Source organism: Trachinotus anak, unplaced genomic scaffold, assembly GCF_046630095.1.
Source record: "Trachinotus anak isolate AG129_WGS33_773 ecotype Australia unplaced genomic scaffold, CSIRO_AGI_Tana_v1 ptg000021l, whole genome shotgun sequence".
NCBI lineage: Eukaryota > Metazoa > Chordata > Actinopteri > Carangiformes > Carangidae > Trachinotus > Trachinotus anak.
Genome location: NW_027273872.1, coordinates 25139833 through 25149044, shown reverse-complemented (window position 1 = coordinate 25149044; position 9212 = coordinate 25139833). Strand labels below are relative to the sequence as shown.

The 9212-nt window shown below is 42.8% G+C and overlaps 1 long non-coding RNA gene across 1 annotated transcript; it reads left to right on the top strand.

Annotated features, from left to right (window-relative positions):
- Positions 1-681: 681 nt before the first annotated feature.
- Positions 682-8445, top strand: LOC139606310 (uncharacterized). The gene is made up of 3 exons (XR_011684599.1): positions 682-1912; positions 2060-2095; positions 7106-8445. It is a non-coding gene; the product is annotated as an uncharacterized lncRNA (long non-coding RNA).
- Positions 8446-9212: the final 767 nt, after the last annotated feature.

Here is a 9212-nt window from a genome sequence, read left to right as displayed (position 1 = left end):
TTTTGTTTGTCTGCATTTGGGTCTGGAGAACACTCCCTCTATGACAGGTAAACAAGACGTCACACATTTGATTCAACTAATCAAAAGCTCTCAGTTGTTAAAATCTGAATTTCCAGCTGCAAATACAACCTGTCAGGTAGGTCCTGTGGACTGGAGTTAAGAATCACTTAGCATTTATGGACACAGATCAGGCAAACAAACTGTTTTAATCATGTGAGACTCAATTTGTCATCTTTGATTATTTTAAAATTGAACAAATGAGCCCATCTGCTACATGTAAACTCCCTCCTGCATCACTGGTCTCCCAGCAAGGGGAGAGGGAAGGAAGGCTGTGGGTGAAGGCTTTGCCCGGTTGGCCAACCACAGAGCTTTCCAGAAGGCTTGAGTGCAATAGATGGCTGTCACATATGAATTAAATAATACCACCTGTTGCTTCCACAGAAACCTTGTCTTTTGTGGCTCCCCTGGCTCAGCCCTTGATGCCAGTTTTCAGCGCTGAAATCTAAATTTTATGTCTGCAGCGTGTCCACCTGCGGACCACTCTCTGCTAGGTGAAGGAGAATACCTTGCATTGACAACCCCATTACCATCATAACACCAAACAGGGAGCCAGTCTGGGGGCCAATCCAAGCTCACTTCATCAGGTGCCATTCATCATCAAGACTTCATTTGGCAGGATGAAGGCCTGGTGGAGAGCTATCAGACTTTGCCACTGAATCGGCTCATTGTCCCCAAGGTAGTCACTGCCTGTACAATGTTCCACAATGTCTGCCAAGGAGTGGGAGGTATTATGGATGAAGACACAGACAAGGAGGGAAGAACCTGTTGCCTTTATTTCAGCTCAGAGGCACAAGGTGCTGCAAGAGCACGATTATATAGAATGTACAGGTGAGACATGTGGGGAAAAAACAAATATGCTGCTGTGTTGTTGCTCTCATGTTGCTGTAACAAACAGTGGTGTCGTCTGTTTTAGCTAACAAGGTAACGCCGTGTCTAACACAACTGTCACCATATTTCCAAGTAAGTCTCCTCCACCCTCTGCAGTGAGCTCCTGTTCTATTTCATGTGCCCTGGATGTCAGATGTTGTTGAATTTTGTTCCTCGAGGAGGTCAGGGCTGTTTCTCTTTTTGTTCGAGCCAGAGGACTGGATCTCAGAGGAAACCACGGTCAATCAAGGCATAAAAAGGAGACAAATGTTCCACTCTTTAAGTAGCTCTAATTATCTAATCAGGTTGCATGATTTTTTTTTTTTTTTAAGGCCATACCATAAATACTTATTTCTCATAGTCAATACCAGTAAGATAACTGATGAATTTAACAATTTTGTATTGTAAAAATAAGTACATATAACCTGTAGTTTATACACACGTAAGGGTGAGAAATTTAATATTCCACAGACCGAACCAAATCTAACAGACATCACTGTTAAAACAAAAGCAAAGAACAGTTCTGACTCTTGGTCTTTTAGTTTTTCTACATCAAAACATCCTTTGGCTTTTACATAGTAATTTGCCCAAGAATTCAAATGAAATGATTTGACATAATCTGTAGCTGATATTTAATAGCTATGATTTCATTATCTGAACATTAAATAATATAAATTTCCCATTATAGGCCAATGATTTATTTGCTCTGACATTTATTGTGCATCCCCAAATTTAATAGTTTAAAAGTCTGAAATTACTGGACCTTTTTAAAACAACTGTGATTTGAAATATACGTTTTGCTGATAATTTGCATTCATCATTGACTTTATGAATAGTTTATAAAACACAGCTTTGCATGTCAGCTGCTATTTACCTAACTTTCTGTCCCTCCACCCTGACCAGGGATGCCTGTTTTTAAATTCCCTTGTCTGACTCTCGGTCCACAATGTTGTCCAGGACTTGATCCAGATTCATCAATGAGGGGGTAAGTGTAGATGTGCTTCCAGCCCCAGTTTTCTTTCTTTTTTTTTCTTTCATCTTTTATATGAGAAAATATATATATGGTTAATACTGGCACAGGCAAGGTGGCCTTAAACAGCTTTAATAATGACCATTAAAATGTGATTTTCAGGTGATCTAGGAATCCCAACTGGATCGAATTTAAAGAGTAAGTAACTCAAGCTTTGATAAAATCTATGAGTAACCTTTGGCAGCACTTAGGTTGCTAGCACCTTACAATTCAACTAATGATATAAAACAAGATTTAAATACTTAAAGTATGTTTTAATACAGGAAAATCAGCCTCTGAAGACAATATGTGTCAATAAAAAATCGTTTAAAGGGATAGTTCACACTATTTGACATTGGGTTGTGAGGTAGTCAAACATAATCAGTGTATTACCTATAGATTCAGAAGCGGCAGGGAACACAGCACCCTATGCACGGGGCCAGCAGAAAGAACGTGTTCTAGACACTTTTACAAGACGCCCACTGAAACAATCCAATATCCGTTTAAATGTACGCTTCATTTACAATATTTTTTGTGCTTATCTTCCCATGAAAACAGCACTTTCCTTTGGTACTACCTTTTTCTCAACTGCTGAACGACTGTATTCCTACACACAAGTGCACCTGTGGTGCTCACTGTATCACGCCGCAGCTGCAGGTCAGCTGAGTGAATCAGACAGAGATAAACACCACTTTGTTTTGATTTTGGCTGAGATGTCATGAAAAGGTGAAAAACAGATAAGTGGCTTATGTGTTACTAAAGTTCACTCAATTATGTTTAAACCGGTTTACATACCACAGTTTCACTCATGCAATATCATGGAGGATTGGTAAACAGTATTTTTGTTCATTTTTTATTCCAAAACTGGTGAAATCATAACCATAGTGGAATTATATAAAATGAATGAAAAACAGACTTACAGTGTGTCCCTCTTACCCATGCATCATCACACTCCTTCTCCCCCTCCTCTGTTTATCTCCATCTCTTTCCACTTGATTGTGTCCAATTACTGGTCTATTTTTAGCCGAGGAGTCTTCCATAAAACAGTTCATTTTCTTCATCCTCTAAAATGACAGTTAACATCACAAGAAGTCAGTGAGTGTGATTGAGCGCAGCATTTTATCACAGCAGTGATCTCTGAGTGAGTTTTCAATCCTGCCTGTCTCTCTGTTTTGTTTGGTTCACACAAAGAACGGAAGAAGTGTATGTATTTGTATGTGTGTTGCTGTTCTGTTGTGTTAGAGTGACAGGCACTGTGTAATGCGTGCAAAGACACCTTTGAGGGGGAAATGAGACAGCAAAACACCTTGTCACTGTGGATTATATTTGGAAGGCACTGAAAGGAAGTGAGGCTTTACCTTCAAAAAATTTGGATAAAATTAATCTTCTTTAAGGCTGAATGCTACTGTATGTGAACTTTATCAAATGCATTTCTTTCAGGCCCCAGTAAGGGAACATACTCTGTAGGACTCCTGGTGGTTGTGGATGCAGAGTGTTTGTTCAGGGTGGCGGTGGACGGTGGTGGATAGTGAGTTTTTGGTTGGCGTAGTGATGCTGCCTCAGCCTTTGGAGAAGCCCTGTGGGAAGAGAAGCTGGTTCCACTGACCACCTGGGGCCCCTGCCTAATGTCTGTATGGGAGATGTGTCTTGGAATTGGTCCTGTAGGGCAAATTCACAGATTTGTTTATAAAATCAGTATATATGTGGGAGAACTATTCCTGAAAACGTGTGAATCATCTGAAACTTGTGTGGTACTGAATTGTGCAGTTATACGTTAAACTGTGTTTCATCATTTTTGTGTTTTGGGCGGGCCCTAAACAGGGTACTGATGATGCACTTGGTCCCCCACTTAGCATATCCTGCTCCTAAAGCTGTAGCGGTATAAAAGTCTGGAGAGTACCAGCATCAGTGGTTCTCCTGCTCCGTGTTACTGCTGGTTAGCTGAGCCCTCCCTCCCAAAATGTCTTTCCTCCAGGCTGCAATACTAACGGTGTGGTGTTATTGGTAATTACAGAATAATGTATGAAAAGATAATCAGTTATTCACTCATGACGTTTCCCTTCTTTTAATAACCAGAAGGATGGTTCCGCTTCATCCTCTCATCAAGTACCATTTTTCCACTAAAATTAGTGGGTATAAGTGGGTTTTTTAAACGCGGGTAAACCCACTATTAAAGGCCGATTGACTTCTTTTCCACCGCCAGTCGAGTTTGTCTGTCTGTTCGGACTGAGGAGACACAACTGCAGGGAGTGATGTCACCTCTGCACTTAGAGCACACACAGAGTGTGTGCTCTAAGTGAGCTGCTAGCCGCCCTGCAGACTGGTGAAAGTCTGTCAAAGTGTCGGAGCCTCCGTATGAGATGTTTCTGTCTGTGATTGTGTGTTTTTAAAACTGTCAGAGCTGCAGCTCACTCTGTCATCCCCACCATCAGTGTAGCCGCGGAGGTTCTGGTGTAACGGCGCCATGTTGGACAGGTGACAGGTGTGTGTCTGTGTCGTCTGAGAGACGTTGCAGCAGGAGAAGAGGTGAAAATTAACAGGTTTACCCAGGTTTTGTATTTACATCAAGGCCGCTCGAGCCGATCGGAGCAGGAGCCAATAGATACCTGTGTCTACTGCAAATTCATTTAACCTGGCTGTGAATGCCAATTAAACCCTTCATCATTGCCGACAAAATAAGCCATTTTCCTGTGGTGTGGCGAACTCATATGTTTTTCTGCTTTACAGAATCTTTAAATATGTATTAATTACTTATAACGATATACATGGTCATGTACCTTTATATAAATAATCAAAGAATGTTTTCTATCTTGGGTCCTTAGGCTTTGGCTCTGATCAGCCCTCTACTGAGGAATCGTCTTTCTCTTTTCATTTTATTACAAGAGAAAGTCCCGACAGACGACAGCATCCTTGCACAAATAGGTAGAAGAACCCCAACCCCTACTGTGTACAGGCTCAAAGCTTTGTTGTGCACAGGTACGGGTAATTTGGTAATTGGTGTATAATATTAATGATCATCAGTGATAATCACCAATATATATATAGATGTTTACTACAAGTAGTAACCTCGGGGCACCACCCTGTCACCAGGGACCAATGACCAAATTGATCGCGTGAGTGACGTACTCGCTAGAGCCAAGATGGCGGCTGTCCGCAGAGCGTGAATGGTGTGAACAACGAGAACAAAGGGAGGGGCCTTGAGCTTTACATGTATGACGTGACCACACTCTAGGGCCTGAATATGAGAGAGATGTAGATGAGGTCTGTGATTGGGAGAAAAGAGGGAGAATAAAGGTGAAGAGAGGAAAGAGTCCACAAGAGGTCGTCACCACAGTTAATAATCACCACAACATCACTACACAATAACGGAGCCAGAGAACCGGAGCTCGTCTGGTCGGATATTGGTCCTTTAATTAGTGATATTTGGCTTATTAAGCTGGTCACAGTGGACGATCTAAAACAACAGGATATGCAGCACTTATCAGTCAAATTACAAATACAACACACTACACTAATCGTGTCTCTGCCCAGACATCAGCCTCTTACTGTGAGCTGCTCCGATCCTCCGGAGTTAGAACAGAGAGTCTCTGGGTCTCCACAGCTTGGTCCTCGGCCGGGAGCTCGGCGGGTCGTGTCCCGCTCTCCTGGCGATGACGGTGATGAGTTCCTCGGCGGCAGCGGGAAGATCACAGATGAGGGACGGTGGACTTTGTTTGGTCCTTAACAAAGTCGGCGCTTATCCTCACAGAATGGGAACTACATCGGATCTGAAAGATGAAAAAAGCAAAAAGGAAACAACAGCAGTCTGTGTGTTTGGCCTGCGAGTTGAAGACTGTGACCTGGGCTTTAAGAAGTTGTGGAAAAAGGTCAAATGTGTGCAGATTGCTCCCTTTCAGCAGCCGAGTCGCGGAGGGAGCTGGATTAGCTCTCTACTGCAACTGGTGCCCGGGAATAAGCAGCGGCGGAGGGTCGCGGTGCTGCTTTCATCACCTGAGTGATGTTGCCGGGGATCCCTGCTGAGAGAGCCTGGCCTCGGCCAATGCCGATGTTGAGTTTACTTTCAAACTCTGATTCGCATATAGGTGTGATCGCGGGGGGGTCGTTGCTCCGTTGTTCAAACGGTCGACCAACTCTGGCTCAGGCTTTTGGAGGGACATGTAGGTCTCTCCGTTGTTCTCTTCAGGATTCATGGCTTGAGACTCCAACAGCTTCATGATCACTATAACTAAAATAGACAAATTCAGGTTTTTGTTAGCATCGTCATTCTATAGTGATTACAACATTAAAAGCAATCATGTAACCAATATTGACAGTAAATAAATACTGAAATTATTGAATTGAGCAAAAACTGTGTATGGCATCTTGGACTGTGTTGTCACATTGCTGAATGTATATGAGATAAGTGACCATAAACAGTAAATTAAATGTGATTGTGATTGACTTTAAACTTTAGCAGACAAGGCACTGAAATTGCCAAATTACTTAATGTTGTTGTATGAGTGCAACAACATTACTTTTCTCCTGCATCATCTTATAATAGTCATTATCATTTATCTTTACTTCATTCACTGTCTCTCCTGATTTAAATGTATTGATATGAGCCCATCCTCCTTAAAAACATATACAGTACATTCAATAACTTAATGTTAATTTATTTGCCATGTCTGTTCAACACAAATGCAAAGCGTTAAAGGGTAAAGGTTTCTGAGTCAGACAGGGTGCCAGGTGATGATGACGACTTAACAGCCAGTGCTGCATGTTGGAGGAAGAAGCCATCTTTTTGACATGATGCTCATGATGGAGAAATACTTCCACGTCGTCTTCTGCTCTGCCCTTGCACCACTCTTTTAGTCTCTCATGTCCTGAATGTATGTCCCTGAGATATTTCCATCGCCTTTTAACTTCCTGTTACCTGCTTACATGGATTCCTGTTGGCCATCTTGTCACCACATCAGTCTGTACGTCTGTATTCTTTAAAATCTCCTCACTGCGCCTGCCTGCCTTCATTGGTGTCTGCATTTCGATTCAGAAACCTCTGAGCCACAGCAGGCAGGGCATTTCAAGCCGGGCTCAGAGGTGTTATAATTTTCATAAGCCTATTAGATTTCAAATATCAGGTCAGGGTTATCCACATAACACCTGTTAGGAAATTTGCTCCCCCTTTTTCAGAGAGGCAATGACCCACCCGCCAGGTGAGACCTACAGCTTGCCCCCCGAGACTGGCTGGTCAATCTGCACCATCCTGGGAGAACAATCTTGACTCAGCGAGCCCTTTGGCAATTTGCCTCTGGCCCTGTCATCTGTGGAGTATTGATATATGATAAAATTATTTTGTGGAAGATGAAATTTGGGCTCAGAGGTGAAATATAGCATCTGTTGTACAAACTCCACCGGGGCTCCTATATTTATGTTACATAGAATGTTATTTTATCAAAATCCATACCGAGGAAAAATAGGCGGATACTTTCATTAGAGACTGCGGATCCAGATAATCTCTTCATGGCTGATGCACCAGGTGAGCTCGGCTGTCCTGCCCTATGCTGAGCCAGCCAGAGTGCTCAGCCTGCCCTGGGGTCATCGCAGCCACAGGTGGCTGTGGAAAAGGGAGGGATGAGACGGTGTGGACTATCCTTCAGCCAACTGAACGTCCAGGGAGAGGGCAGAATCATAATGTCCTGACTGAGGTTGCTGCAAAAAACAGTGCATGCAAAAGGCAACACTGAAAATGGGGCCACGGGTGTCCTGGTAGCTCACCAGTCCTTCCGCAGCGGCCCAGGTCCCAGGCAGGCCTGTGGTGGTTTGCTACATGTCACCCTCTCTCTCTCTCCCCAAAACTTTCCTGTCTCTCTCTGTTCCTGCAGCGGTAGACAAAAAATAACTGAAACGAAAATGCGCTCACAAAGTTCTCTTATGAATGTGTTATAAAATGTTTCATGATCAAATAAGATCGTCCTGCTTTTAATTGTTACATTTTTGCTCTGAATTTTGGTGAATGAATGTCTATGACAAAGATTTACTCTGAATATGTGCAATAACTGCTGTTTAGGCTGCTATATGCAAATATATGAATATTGATGCAGTATGGTGTTATTTCATTTTTTTTATTTTTTCTGGTGTTTAGGTTGTTGTGTCGTGGTACAGGTACAGTTGTTTTGAAGACTAATTACTAACTTTAAACTAGAACTAACACTTTGTGGTTGTCTGCCTCCACCACTCAGACTAGTTTCAGATTACATCCCTGTTTATCCAGTCATTAAATTTCAACCATTTGAGTGACATTTTGTCATAACTGCTGTGTGAATTGTTGAAAGGCATTTTGTGAGTTTGACCTTTGCCCTATAGCCAAAATCTAATCAGTTTGTCCTTGACGGTGAGTCCTGTGCGAGGCATAAACAAGTACCGTTGGATGGTCACATCTGTATCCGAAGTACAAGAACAGCAAACATCAAATATTACAAGGTGGTGTTTGAAATATTTATTAGTTGGCTGAGTTGGCGTGTGTGTGTGTGTGTGTGGTCGTGTGTGTTTGTGTGTGTGTAGTATGACTAGAGTGTGTCTAAAAATTGTGTTTTTGAACTGTAATTCATTTCAAGGATATAATGGCCTTGTATGTATGTGCAGCTTTAAATCTGTGTGTACATCACTGAGTGCATTTTCCCTCGTGTGATTTCTGCACCTTTGCATGTGAGCATGTCCACGCTGATCCATCACACGTGATCCATCGGTTCGAGGGCCTGCATGCGCATGCTTGTCCGTACACGCATCCATGCCTCTGAGGGAGCGTGCGTTTTGTGTGTGTGTCTTTGAATGTGAACATGTTTGTGTGTGATATATCAGTGTGAGCCACCTGTTCTTGAAGCACTGTGGCGAGTGAGAGGTCTGGATCAGTGTGAATCCTGTGGAGTTGACACCTGTCAGCCTGTCAGCCCGTCTGCTTAACTGTCCTGTCCTGCACTGGATAGCAGCTTCCAGCGCTGATAACCCACAGACCATGTCTAACACTGACAGCTCCACCACCTTCCACCAGGACATCAGGGGGAGACACAGACCACAGAAGACTGAGGAAACCAGCACAGAGCTCAAAAGGTGCTTCATGTTAGAGAGAGTCCTGTTGTTCTGTTCAGTTCTGTTGTGTTGAGAAGAAACACATTGTGAGGGCTGTGGAAAACAGACATGAACAGGGTTTTTATCCTTTGTGTATGGATAATGTGCAATTGTTGCCTATGTGTTGCCTACGTGTGTAGTGAAGTTAGACATCCTTTCAAAATAAAGCCTT